At 34.4% G+C, this 15,185-nt stretch overlaps 1 protein-coding gene across 3 annotated transcripts in view; it reads right to left on the bottom strand.

The window, feature by feature from the left end:
- Positions 1 to 14,644, bottom strand: part of LOC112045021 (protein drumstick) — a 41,509-nt gene extending 26,865 nt beyond the window's left edge. Inside the window, exon 1 of one of the 3 annotated variants that reach the window (XM_024081058.2) lies at positions 14,444 to 14,644. The gene's annotated coding sequence lies outside the window, so the exon portion shown is untranslated. Of the gene's footprint in view, positions 1 to 8,439; positions 8,736 to 8,775; positions 9,031 to 14,443 lie in introns of those variants that run through there. The other 2 variants (XM_024081056.2, XM_024081055.2) reach the window with 2 other exon arrangements.
- Between the last annotated feature and the right edge of the window lie 541 nt (positions 14,645 to 15,185).

A 15,185-nucleotide genomic window follows, 5' to 3' on the forward strand; every position in this document is an offset into this window, starting at 1 on the left:
ATTGTACATAAATTAAGAGTATGCTAATAGTAAAGCAATTTTGTAAAAGGAACAGGGTAACTGCGATCATTACTTTCGGAGCTACAGGGATTTAAAGGGTCAGATTTGCGGCGCTGCCGCGGATCCCTGAAAAACGCCCCATGCAAAATGGCACGAACTAATGACGTCGTAGGCAATGAATGATCGTTACATTTGTATTTGCGCTCAAACATAACTACTAATATCGTTGTTAATTGTGCGTTTATGTTTATAGTTCAAATATTAAAAAATGTCACATTTAATGTAAGGAAGCTAAAACTGTATGAATTTTCATCTAAAGATTTTTAATAGATTTTGAAATTTTATAATCTCATTTATTTTGCAAATATCCAGACAATCTTTGCTTTTTATGTTTAAAGTAGTTAACATTGTCCTTATTTACCCGAATGTATCCTAAAAATCAACATATTCAAACCTAGTCATCATCCCCATTCCCCGGATGAAAGAGCTCTACTACTGAAGAAATTAACCTCAATAAATCCCTACTAATATTATAAATGCGAAAGTAACTCTGTCTGTCTGTTACCTTTTCACGGCTAAACGGCTGAACTGATCAAGATGAATTTTGGTATAAAAATAAATGGGACCTTGGAGCAAAACATGGGGTACTTTTTGACCCTGAAATAAAAATAGAAGGGGGTGAAATACGGGTTGAAAGTTTGTACCTATAGAAGGTTTGTATCCTTCATTTTAAGTTTCAGTTTTAAAAATTTGATCATAAATCATAAAAGAAATACGAAATATAATGTGATTCAAGAGTTTTTAAAATTCAACCTCTAAAGTGGTGAAATAGGGGTTGAAAGTTTCCATCGATTTCCACGCGGACGAAGTCGCGGGCGTCAGCTAGTATAATATAATAATATTATGTAGGTATTTGTATTTTTTCTGTCAAGATATAGTTCAAGAGACCACCGCAAACTTTGTATTGTAACGAAACTTAAAGATTCCATCCTTCAGAATGTTATCTATCAAACGGGTTGATTATGCTCGTACGCAGTGAAAAAAAATTTAATCCGGCTACTGTTCACCAATCAGAACGCGGAGGCGTGGCGTGTAATTCGGTAGCTGATTGGGGAATTCGAAAAACGAATTTTTACTTTTTTATTTGACGCACACGCGTGGGAGGAACTTTCTTCTGTTTGCCTCGGAGGAGTTTTTACGTGGGACGCTGGTGTATTTGTGTCTTAACTAGAACGTTTAAAAGTGTGAATATTGCCTAATTATTACATAATATTATCTCTTATTTTCATAGCTTTTAGATTAGATATTGTGCCTATTAGAAAATATGTACCTACAATACCTACACTAAGGTAGGTATATTTTCCATTCTAATATAGCTGAAATTTTAAACAAAATTAAATTTTGTATCTGTTAAACGCTGCATTATGAAATTATTTTCATTTTTAAAACAGTGAAAATCAATAAAAACTACCTACATGTTTATTTTGTGTTTGAAGATATGATAAATAATAATTATGGTTACAATTTAGCATCATTATAAACTAGTTAATATTTTAAATTGTATTCTTAATTAACACTTATTTATAGGTATACGAACACACATATAACAATATTTTGAGGCATAAAAGACATTTTAAATTTGTACAGCCACAAAGTATTTATAGATTTAACATAAAATATTTGCATTAAGTCTATAAATTGTGTTGATACAAAGAAAGAAAGAAAGAAAAATGCGTCTATTTCGAAATTATGCCACACATCAGTACACTATGACATCCAGGACAATACCCAGAAATAACCCAGAAAATAGCCCCAGCTCAGCATAATGCTACGTGACCATTTGAATTTGGACACTCTGGAGAAAGGTGCTCGCACATTGGTGCTTAACAATATTAACAAAAACCACTTCCTATCGCTAACAAAATAATATCAATCCGGGCGTACAAAAAAATGTAAAACCAAACAGACATTAAACACTCGAAAATCTGACCGCAAACACCCAAACAGATCTAACTCGCTGAATACACAAAAAGTCAGGTACAGTCACCTGTGGCGCTATCGTGGTCAAATAGCGCCGGTGTGAACTGGCCTTAGCAAACATTCGGCTCAATGGGCTCAAGTTTGAATGAACGTGCGAAGTGCCTAATCTTTGACAGGTAGGTTGTAATTAGATGTACCTACATATTAAAAATGATCTAGAGTGGGGTTAATACTAGTGAAAAAATAAAAAGATAAAGAAATAATATTAGATTCGCGAGTGTGTGTTAAAAAAAATCAGTGTAACTTTCATCCCCCTTTCAACCCTTTCCACGTGATCAAGGCGTAGCTTTCAATTAACGTGCGAAATGTCTAATCAGGTTGTAATTACATATACTAACAAATTAAAAATGTTCAGCGGTGCTTATACTTGTAAAAAAATAAAAAAAAAAACACTAGACGCGGGCGACTGTGAAAAAATCAGTGTTATTTTGATCCTCTTTTCAACCCCATTACATTTTACTTTGTAAAATTATGTTATCTGAGCTTAGCTTTGAATGAACCTGCGAAATGCCGTTTTTTTCAGTTAGTTTGTAATTAGAAGTACCTACCTAAAAATAATCTCGTCGCGTCGTTACTCGTATTAGAAATGATCTGCAGTGGGATTTATACGCAGGCGTCCGTGAAAAAATCAGTGTTACTTTCATCCCCTTTCAATAAGATAATAAATGTGATATCGTGAAATTATATAACAAATTATATAAAAATTTCAGCCCCTATTTAAATCCCATAAGGGTGATTTTTTTTACTTTTGATAATTTTATTTTATAATTAGATTTCCTATTGAATGATCGTCTAAATACCGATTTCCTAAAATAAAACTCGAACATTTGTATTTTTAGACGAGTTTTTTAGAAAATAAAAAAAAAATCTTGAAAAACATAATTATATTTTTTAAAACCATAACACTAAAAAACCGAACCCTTGAAAGTGAAACAGCAACGCAGCTTCGTGACAGAAACGGATGGTGCTAACAGAAAGCGCATTACCAGACGAAATAATAATTAATCTAAAAATCTAGAAGGATCTCGATATGTCATCGCGTTCTGCTATATCATTCCATGACGTATATCGTACTCGTATGTTCATTGACGTAGATACGAAGATATAATTTTTTATTCCGAAACCATTACATATATCAATAAATTATACCATATCGTAGTATTTTGACATTACGAGTATGTGTAAAATTAATTAAATACAATAGACACCTAATTTAGATTACACGATAACAATGTGTAAGATCACAATCGTTTCACGGCCGCGAACACTTACGTATTAAAATGAAAACACCATAAAATAATAATAAATGATAACACGCAAGGCTCGGCGTTACTGCAAGTGGTTTTAGTATTTGTAAAGTTTATCGCTATACAAAGTTATCAGTCGGGATAGTCAAAGAGGCGGCCAACAAAACACTGCCCGTGTCTGGCCCGTGCGCAAACACAGATAACGCGGGTATCGATAACGGAAATGAATAAAGATTGCATATTGAACAAAGCGCTTTTGTACAACTGTTGCGAATTCGCAAACAATTTGCGTTACATACCTATTACACATATTAGGTACTTACAATGTTTTGTTTGAGTTATTGTACAAAGAAATAGAAGAATTTGCTTTCGTTAAAGGAATAATGGAATTTTCTTTCGTTAGTATGTCTATTGGTTATTTTAATAAGTTCCTAGAAAGTCAAGACTTAAAAAATATATCTATAATAGACTATAATGCAAAGATTTGCATATAAGTAAGTACGCAGTATTAATTGCATTTAAAGTGAGCCCAAAAGTGATAAAAGTCTAATTAATAAGAACATTGTTTACTAATTAAGACTAACAACGAAATCTCAAAAGATTTTTAATTTAACTTTGAGATTTCGTTGCGCTGACACAAATTTAAATACGTTTTGTAGAATTTCATCACCAACTGTCAACATGGAGGTTTTAAATGCCTAAACATAGCTCTATTTGTTAATATTTAACACATCCAAGAAAGGAATTCGTTTATCTATTATGGTAAGACAGATAAAGCTGGACCGAGGCTCGCCCAACCTTTGTTTTTTATCTCCTACAAATAAAAGTTTCCTGCCATATTCTTGTGCTAACTGACAAATTATGTTAAGAGGACGTTATGTACAAGTACATTATTGACTTTTGATCGTTCGTGTACATTGCTATGCTTCCTGTACATAAAGGAACAAATGAAAGTCTAAATGATTCACAATAACCACAACGCTGTTGTTACTTAAAAATGTGTTTATAAAGATGTGTTACAGCTTTTGACTTTACATACGCTAAAAATAAAAAATATAAAGATTTTATAAAATATATATAACAAGTAAACGATGAAACAGTTAAATTGAAACACTTGAAAGTTATTATTAAATACACTGTAGAAAAGTTACAGAATGAAAATAAGTCATCCGTATACGATTATTTAAATAATAAAATATAACTAGCGAGGAATTTCTGTTCTGTGGGAGACACTATAATCAATTTCGTATTCCCGATCAATATTTAAACATCGAACGAGAATTAATGGACGTATGATCGCTCCGGTCCGGTCGGCGTTATGACAAAAGCGATTCTGACGATAAATTATCATTGTCTCTGGACATTATTTCAACCTGTGGCTCGGAAACATGGAGCAATGTGTTAATAACATAGACATTTACATGGACAGTTGAGTTGTCAAATATGCGGAACGAAAGTCAAATAATATAAGTAAGAGACATTTAACTGTTTCTTAATCAAACTTTACAGTCTAAGTAATGTAAGCCAATACTTGTATAACCACAGAGTCAGAATGTACTTGTAGATAAAGCGGTTAAGCCAGCGCTTCTTATATCCATGTTTATAACGTTCGTTACTGGGGTTGTAGATTAATGGAAAATTTGTTTAATATTCTGATTTCGTATGAATCTGATTTCTTTTTCTAAAACTTTACTTTTTAAGTAATTTACAGTAAAGTAACTAATGGTCACAAGCAATCGATAAATATCACAACGTAGAAGTAAATTGCTCAACATATTCCCTCTTCAAATTTCGTCTAGCAGTACAAATATATTTAATAATTCAGAATGTACGTCTTTATAATGAGGAGTTCTAGTTTTAAAGTTATTACTGTCTCGATACTCAAAAAATACTTTTTTCCTATCGTATGTATGCTAATGTCAAACAAAAGGTACAAAATGATTTTGTATGTGACATAATATTTTGTATTTGTGTCCCATACGAAGAAAACGTTCGGCGAAGTTAAAAGAAGCCGGCGCGGTGAGCTCCCCGGAGCGCGTGATCGGCATTCCGAAATATCTTACAAACACAATTTAAATTTTTTACGTTGTTATGTTTTTAATGCAAATTTTTAGTTTTAGTTTGTATATCGTAACTATTTTAAATCTTTATATAAAATTTATTGCTACAAGTGATATTACTAACATCCCTTGAGGTATTCATAATTTGCTAATCGATTGACTGATTTTAATAACTGTTAAAAAAACAATTTTTAAGTTGAAAACAGTATATTTATATGAATAAAAGTTATCCTTTTTTTGTAGCTACCTCTGATTTTTCATGCAGATCGGTTGAATTATATTTTTTCATTCCAATCTATCAAATAAGCATAATAGCTGTTATTATAGCTAAATAATTTAATGTATCTATATTATAACTTATAGTTTTCCTTTATTATAGTTTGTTGTAATGCAAAATGGTTTCAAATTCTTATTGTTAAACAGAATATCGACAGGTAGTAGTAGGTACTTAAAGTATTTTCAAATCTACAAAAATACCAAACGAAAAAGATTTTTCAAGTACACTTATATATTTCCTCAATAAAGATGTTGAATACATCTTAAAAATAATAGGCTATAACAAAACTCTCACTGTTGATGAGATGTAAATAATTAATTGCATCATTCATGCGTATGTACTCGTTAAAGTTTTGCACTCATGCAATAAAAACGATGATTTCAAATCGCTTGGTTTATAATTCATGTTATTTGCATTCAGACACGAATAAAAACGAGCGCGGGATAATTATTCACTACCGAGATACGCTTTTTACTTCAAGAGCTTGTAACACGAATAAGAGCTGAATTTCTCACTGTCCATGTATTTTTCGTCATTTTCGTTTAAAATATTTTTTTATCTCAATAATTGTGATAACAATGTATGACAATAATTTTACTTTTATTTTTAAGTCGTCACTAATATTATAAATGTGAATTTTGTCAGAGAAAGCTATTTTTATCCAGAATTTAAACTGTTTCCAAAGATTACAAAATAACTGAAATTGTATTTATAGCTACGGGCAGTAGTAATTTGAATTTGCTTAAAATGGAGTATTTTTTATATTAATGTGAAATAAAATAATATCGTACTTTACAAGTTATATGTTAATACATTATTCACATCGACTATAACATTATATCCGGCAAATAAAATCAATGTTTTAATACCACATTATGAAGTTTAATTAAAAAAGATAAATTTTCACAAGTAATTCCCTATTTTAACTAACAAAACTCCCTATTTTACTAGATTTTTATCAAATCAAAACGTCAAATTTTTTTTAGGTCTACAGTATTCACGCTGCAGATTGCATAACATTGCATTTTAATATTCCATTTGAGTGGGTAATTAACGTAGGTATATAGTTATTAATTAATAATGAAGTACACAATTAATAGTCAATATTAAGCATTTTGTAAGTAATAAAATAATTTTACTACAACATAAAATGAATATCGACAAAGTAATTAACACCGCTGGCTCTTGGCCTACGAAGGCCGATGTCTGTAATTACAGATATGTTTTTAACTGCCTGATGGCATTGTATGGGCAATAAGCATTTGAATTAGCCTTACATTAAAGGTATAAAGATATTATCCTCAATTTTTTTTATTGTTTACACGTTTTATTAAAAATTCACATGTGAACTTCATAATGATAATATCTACCTAGGTACTTAGAGGAAAGGAAATATTACTAAAAAAAATCAAGACATTAACATTAATATTAACATTTTTTTTTAATTTTTTCAGACTGAGATTTCTCGTGTAATTAATTTTACTTATTCGTGAAATTAATTTTATTTTGACGCTATTATGACCGTTTTGAGAGTTGTGTTGAGTTAATTGGTCAACACTTAAATTATAGATTTATTTATGAATACTTTTTCAGTAATAAAATTGAAATTTTTTTTTTGAAAATATAAAATGTATTTATTTTTTATATAATATGCGATAGTGAAGAATCAAATAACGATTATTAATAGCATTTTTTTACAAAAAATAACACTCATGGGAACCAAAATATTGGAAAGTGTCAAAAATCGTGTTTAACGATGCATCAAAGCATTGCCCATACAATGCGACGTATCAGCCCATACGTTCTTTAATAACGTCAGCTTTTTTCGAAAAACCATTGAAGAATAGACATTTTATTGTTGAATAACCCATAAATCGTTATAAAATAGACCCGATCGGACACTCAATGGTGCTCAAGTCGGGTGCCAGTAATTTAAAAAAAAAGTACAACGACAATATTTTTGAATAAACTTTTTTTCTCCGAACCTCAAGAGGCGCTAAGGGTGAATTTACATAGTAATGGAGGGACTTATTGTGATAACTAAAATACAATTTTTTATCTCAATCCTTCATAATTTATCGGGGGTATGCATTTTATTTAGATGGGTACCCTATTAAAATGTTCAAATTTAAAAATTGAAATCTTTATAACGCATAATATAACCCTAAAATGTCGACGTGCTTAAATTGCTTTCGAGCTAAATTTACGCATTATATTATGATAAATTTTTACACCTACTGCTCTATTAGTTTGGAAGATTAGCATAAAATTGTAAATGCTAATAAGAATGTTTGGGCATCATTTATTTGGTATGAATGATAGCAGTTAACACCTTGTTGGTAGGTTGGTCATTTTTAATAATCACTGAACAACATTTTTTTCCGCAAAACGTTTATTTTACTTACAATTTTAATCAGTTTTATTTTAAACAATAAAAAGCATATCTGAAATATTATGAAAAACCCACTCGTTGTAAAAAATATAATTTATTCTGGTTTGCGATAGATCTAGATTTACGAGTACGTTTCACGTATTTTCAGTTTTCCGCTATTTTTATTTCATTTATTTTATGTTTTCTGGATTATTTTATTTTAAATAAAAGTATTAAAGTAATAAATAATAAACAAAAAATACCACATTGTAAAAAAATATTTGTAAATTAAAAGCTGCGCTCCCTCAATTGTCATGTCAAGATGTTTTATTTGGGTATCGTTTGAAGCGGATTCCGCCTCGTATCAGCTTCGCGATCGGCGAAGTGCGAATTAAGAGAACATCGATTAGATTAAGAAATAGTAAGAAGAGATGCTGTACTCACAGTGTCGGGGCTCGGGCGCTAACGGCGGCGTTTATTGCTGATTGATGTTTATTTTTACGTATAAATTAGTCGGCTGCGCGGCGTAGACTGTTCGAGTGCAGTAAAAAACAGTAATTTATTAGTGGCGACTTCTCGTGTTGGCACGGGCTTAACGAGTGTGTGGCGTGCGGTGCGGTGGAATGAAAAAACTGGCTCGCTCTGTACGTAGCTCGAGCAGCAGTGGCCTGAGGAAGAATAACCCCAGGAGTCGATGGGAGCTGCCACCGCTTCCGAACGCGCCCCGCGCCCCGCTCCGCGCGCCGCCCGCTCGATACAGATCACGCATTCTACGAATACCTTTAGCTGCGGCGCTGGCGATCGCCTGCCATCTTTTTCACTCTCTCGCTGTCGCTGATGAGTCGGAAGACCACGGCGTGCGGGATGAAGGGGGTCTAATGAACGTTTCACACCGAACGACGCTTCCTAAGTTCACCGAGTAAAGGTCATGCGGGCTAAGCGAGCCGGACGACGCAGCGTGAGCGTGGAACTCGACCGCGCCGAGGTAGCGCGTGCGCAACACCGGCAGTGCCCACATGACCGGCCGTTTAACTGCGCGCCCTCCTCGCGAAACGCTAGCCGTCCCACTCGCGCGCGCGTTCGGAGTTCGCCTCTCGTTCGCGCACTGCGACGTGGAAAAATGTATCTAGTTCTGTGGAGGCGACGCGGAGTGCAGTAGCGGTTGAGCTTTTTTTCGTTTTAATAAATTTGTGTTCGTCCGTCTCGCTCGGGCGCGCGGCGTCTGCGCCGCCGAGCGAGACGGCAGACTGCCACCGAGTTACGCCTTCCGCGCGTTCTCGTTATTATGTAGGTTGGGCGCGCATTAGAGCCTCCGTGTATTGCGCCAGCGCATGTATAAAATATAATAATGTAGTAAATGCGTCGTTGTTTGCGGTGAGGCCGGTTATTTATGTGGCCCGCGGCTACCGAGCTACGCGCCGCCTCTCGACGCAGCTCCCACTCGACACGACGCGTTCATCAATCATACATTAAAGGGTTAAGGGTTTACCTAAAGCAAATCTTTATCAACAATTACTAGTTAATATTAAGTAAATTTGTCACATTTATTTATATAAACATATAATACCTACTAGTAATTTTTTATAACTTTATAAAATACACTTAAAACATCATAAACAAAATCCACTTGCGGGAATTTTAAGTGCCGAAAAACAGAATTCTAAAGTGAGGAACATCAGTTTTAAGGCCTACCTTCTGTACCCGAGTCGAATATTGTCTCTTTAGGTCCATAATATTGTCTTAATTATTTTTTAACTTAATATTTTTTTCAATTTTAACGATGGATTGATTCTAAATTTCACATGGGGGTTATCACGTAAGCAATGTCCAATTATTTTGGTACTTTTTCCTTTTTTAGCTTTTACTAGTTTACTTTTATGAGGAAAACTAATAACATTATTGCACGGCGCACTGTCAGGTCTATTATTAAAAGCCTATCGGTCATATTTAGGTATAAACATGGATTAAAATTTAAAATTAAATTTTCATCAAAGTAAAGTAAACTTTAAACAGTTAAGACCACTTTACTTTGAAGAAAATTGAGGTATAATTAATCTTATACCATGTTTATAAATATGGCCATATGGTGGTGAAATTTGGCATTTTATTAACTACTTAATATGCTGTAGACTGAAATACAGTCAGTTCTTGTTCCTATACCATAGGAGTTAGTATTGAGGGGCCTTGAAACCTGTTACAAGTAGGTAACCTACCTACGACATACAAAAGTCATCACAGTCCATATTTTATATTACGCCAAAGTACCTTCTAACCTATGATAGGTGCATGAGCTGACAAACTTAGCGTTTATAAAATTTAAATTTATAAAATTTTATAACTTCACTTTTTATAAAATCACAAAGATTTACAGGTTCTATTATGTAATAACAAATTACAAAAAAAAAGTGTGTTTCAGCTCCGACGCACGAATGGAGTTTACTCTTTCAGATCGACTGTCTAAATAGTTGTTCCGCAGCATACACTATGTAAATATGTACGTCTCAATACAACGCCTAAAAAGTGAAAGGTGCGCAGAATAGGCTGCGCACAAAAAACGTATCGCTGTCATTCGTTCATTGAATTTTACTGTCCATATTTTTGTCATAGCAGGGGCTACGAGTACTATACAAGAAAAATCGATTCCTAAGGAGTAAACTCCAATAAAAAAAAATTGAGCCGTAATAGCCCAGTGGGTATACCTCCGCTTACGAATCTGTATAGGTTCAAATCCGGCCCTGGGCACCTCGAACTTTTCAAGAAATTAAATATCACATACCTCAAACGGTGAAGAAAAAACATCGTGAGGAAACCTATAGCATACCTGAGAATTTTCATAAATCTTTACGTGTGTGACACCATGGTGGTGCCAGCGTGGTGTACTATTAGCCTGACCCCTCTCATTTTGAGAGAAGACTCGAGCCAATAGTCGGGTTGTTTAAACTTGCATACCTAATGATGATGAATTTGATGATACTTAATGATGATGATATTTTAAGATGATGAAGATTTTTTTTAAAAAGGACTCTTTATATATTTTATTTATGAGCAATATTCTCGTTCTCCGAGAATTACTTAGTCTTAAAAGACAGGCGAAAATCGAACCCATTACCATGGTGTTGAGTTTACCGTGAAACCATTGAAGCTTAAAGATATTTATGGCGATAATACAAATAGGATATAACGGAACACGCGACACGTGACAACTTTTGAGCCGAAATTCAAACAAAATGAAGAATTCCAAAAAAAAAATTGCCCTCACAATCCATTCTATTTAGTCCCGTCACAGATATTACCAACTAATCAGGCGTGGACAGTGACAAAATGCGACAATACCCAAAAACATCAAAACATATTACGGCGTGCTTTGTTTACGAAATTGGAATTCATTATGACAAACGACGGGGAGCGCATAGACTTGTTGTCTAAACTTATGGACTGCAGAGTGCGAGCATAGACAATGGCTCACAGGACTAGTGTTTGCGCACAATGACCATAGACAATCGACAATCGGCAAGTTTATGGCCACACAAACAGATCCACTTTTGTTGACAAAATGAATGACCATTTTGGCCACACCGGGTGACATGCGTTGCTAATTTCCTAATTAAAAATCGAATTTTTAGATCTCAATCCTATAGGACCTCGATAGGTTGGTAATATTTAATCTATTCTGGGAAGTCCGTTTGAATTTGGATGTGGTAAGTAAGGCAGATCAAGTGAAAAATCCTATTTAGTAAGCCTTCTACTAAGTAAGGGTTTTTCAGTAAGTAGGTAATCTATGTTTTTATAATTTGTTATTTTTCACTACTCTTGCTCAAAAACACTGTCATATTACCACTCCACAGCGGGGCTAAACAAGCATATTAGCCTCTAAGGGCTAAAGTAATTTTGTTTTTTTAATTCTTGTCTGTTACGAGTACTAGCTAAGTACTAGCCTACTATAAAACGGAGGAGGTTTTATTCGAAAATAGAATCATTATAGGTAAGTCCCTGATTGTTTTGAAAAATAAATAAAAAACTTTAAATTGGAATGAAAAGCAGAGTGTAACACGTGGGGCTAAACCCATTATAAACTCGGTTTCTATTTAGGCAGCCCTCGTCTTCGTCTCGGGCCCTAAAAATACCTCGTATATAATGGGTCTTTTTAGCCCCTTGTATAACAATCTACTATTATTTTATGTATAGGTCTAATACATACTACACTTGATCATAACATCGACATTTTTTTGGTATCGAGCTCAAAACCAATTGTGATCAACAGTTGACTATACAATACGTATGGAAATATGAATATTATTATTACCTACAAACGCGAATGTTTGTATGTTTGGATGTTTGTTACTCTTTTACGCCGCAACCGATACTGAACCGATTTGGCTGATATTTAGAATGAAAATAGATTTTACATTGGATTAGCACATAGGCTACTTTTTATCCCGAAAAAATCTATGGATTCCCAAGATTTGCGAAAATCTGATGATTTTGATGGTATGAATGTTTCTTACTCTTTCACGCCTCGACTACTGAATCGAATCGTCTGAAAATTGAAGTAGAGTTCGCTAGTTTTAAATATTCGCGTTCGCTAGTTTTAAATATAAAAATCTTATATTAAATACTTAAATTATAAAATTTAATTAAAGATAAGGTTTAGGTAATAGAGCAGTGGCGTAACTATATAGTGGTAGGGTTGGCATAATGGGCACACGACTCGAAGGGGCTCTCAGCCTACGAGGCCGTGAGCTCTGAGTCATCTAACAATAAAAAAATTACAACGTGACGATTTTTCTGGGGCCCATGGGGCATCATAAGAATTCGTCAACGGGCCTGGTATAGTTACGCCACTGAATCTGATGGTACTTGGCCTAGCTCTAGTAGTTACGCCACTGAATCTGATGGTACTTGGCCTAGCTCTAGTAGTTAAGCCACTGAAACAGATGGTCTTTGGCTTGTTATTCATTTAATTATCATAGATACATTTAAATAACTTGCGGAAAATATTCTGATGACGATTACAAAATAATATATTTCGTGAGAAACAGTGCATTTATTAATTTATTATAATGCACAGTTTATTACCTACTTCTAAAACAGACAGAGATTGAAGAGATTTCAGATACTCCAGTATTTTGATAAAAAGTTTCAATAACACTTGAAAATATTTGGTATAAAATCAACTTAAATCTAAAGCTTCCAATCAACGTGAGAGTAAAGTTTGAAACAGATAAAAAAGCAGATATAAATTCGTGTAAGCCGTCCGATGATCTATCCGATCGAATAAAAAACTAGCATGCTACCGGCACCATAAAAGCGGATTATAATCTTTACTGTGATCGTCTGTAGACCTTATAAAGGCACGCGGCGCGGTCGGCCGTGGCTCGTCTAAAAATATAATGTTTTGGCCCATCATTAGCCGCACAATGTGCCGCAATGTCCATGCTTTGTCTTTTTAGTCGCTGACGCAATTCATACTCGAACTGAACAATAAAATACCACCAGAGCACCGCACGATTTCAAAGCTTACTCCACAACGTATAGAGTACCAACTCGATACGCGACTGCGCCGATCTCCGAAAGAATTGTCCGTTGACAACAGAGACATCGATGCTATTCTTTTTTGAATATCGATTGTAAAAAGCATTCTCATGATGCTGTGAGAACTTTCGAGCGTGCGCTGTACAGTCGCGGCTTAAATTCTTTAGCCTATTCAAGCGCGCTGTCTTTGTGTCAATATTTCGGATATGGTGTTAGTTGGCTTGTCAAATAGTCGTTTGGTAATTTTGTACGCGACGGTACCCACAGTGCAGATCGGTGGACGAGAGATTATCAGATATTTTCCCGTCGGCTCCGTGAACTGGTATGACAGACATGGACTCGGAGCCTTGTACGAACATAATCGGTTAACGGTGTACTCTTTGTCCGTAAAGGATAACGAAATCTTTTAAAACAAACATCAGATCACTTAGATAGCGAACGTCAAGTCTAACTATTTGAAAAATATATCCGAATCAAGATAAAATTAATAAAAACAATGCGGCATTAATAAAATAATTTTATAATGTGCAGCCGTCAAAAAATATTCCGAGAAGATATTTTTAAACAAAAACAGAAAGTGAAATATCGCCGAATTAAATATAACCGAAAAATAAAATATAAAACGCGTTTCACGAGAAGTCTCTATCGCATTAGAATCAATTAAAAAAGAATATGGTATTTCAATGCAAATATTTCGGAATGATTAATACCATTAATCTGTAATCTGCCACCGGATTCCTCGCAACATTCTCGAAGTTCAACGCGCGACCAGTAAATTCTAAATCGGTTCCACCATTCTTTATAATCGTGCATTAATAAATAATCGGCGCGGAATAAAAATCTAAAGTTAATCGTTATCGGACTCCATCGTCGTTCAGTAACTTTATAATAAAAAAGCGGAATAAAGTAGGCTTACCCATTTGTATTGTTTGCTGGGGAACGGTTAAAAAAAACAGCAGCCACAGAGCGAATCGTTCGCGGTGAAACTCGGAATAAAAAAAAATCTCTAAAACGTAAAAATGAGACCGAACAATATCACCGCCGCGACACAACTGCTTGTAAAAGAAATCAGGAAAGTATGATAGCGATTTTTTTTTTGCTTTAAATATGTGAATTTACAGGACGGGCCGATTCGGACTGATACCAAAAAAGACATCGACCGATGACATTCGGCCGCCGAATAATTGTGTTTTACAAACGGATCGAATAATAAATAATTCAATTTTGCGGGCCGGCGATTAAATTACAGCCTTTATCCATTCCGTATTATGCAGGCGACAATAAAAATGCAAATGACGTCCAACGATGCTGTTATTTACGGTGCTGACACATTGAAACAATCCGCTGCCCGACTGCCGTCACACTGGCACCTAGTTGCCAAAACGACGATCAGCGACCACTTAACATGCAAACGAACTTAATAAACGCTGATTATTTCTTAAATGTATTATTACAATTAACATAAATACAACATTGGTATACATTCATAAAAATATAGTCCCAAAAAGACACACATATACCTAGAAGAAAAATATAAGCTATGTCGAATCCGTCGGATCTAAACCAAACAATAGCACCTACATGCCTCAGTCTAGCCTGGATTCTAAACACATATCGTAAATCCCACTGAAGTTTCAGACTGAGATCTCTCACCCACC

The sequence above is a fragment of the Bicyclus anynana genome, chromosome 19 (genome assembly GCF_947172395.1).
Source record: "Bicyclus anynana chromosome 19, ilBicAnyn1.1, whole genome shotgun sequence".
Lineage (NCBI taxonomy): Eukaryota > Metazoa > Arthropoda > Insecta > Lepidoptera > Nymphalidae > Bicyclus > Bicyclus anynana.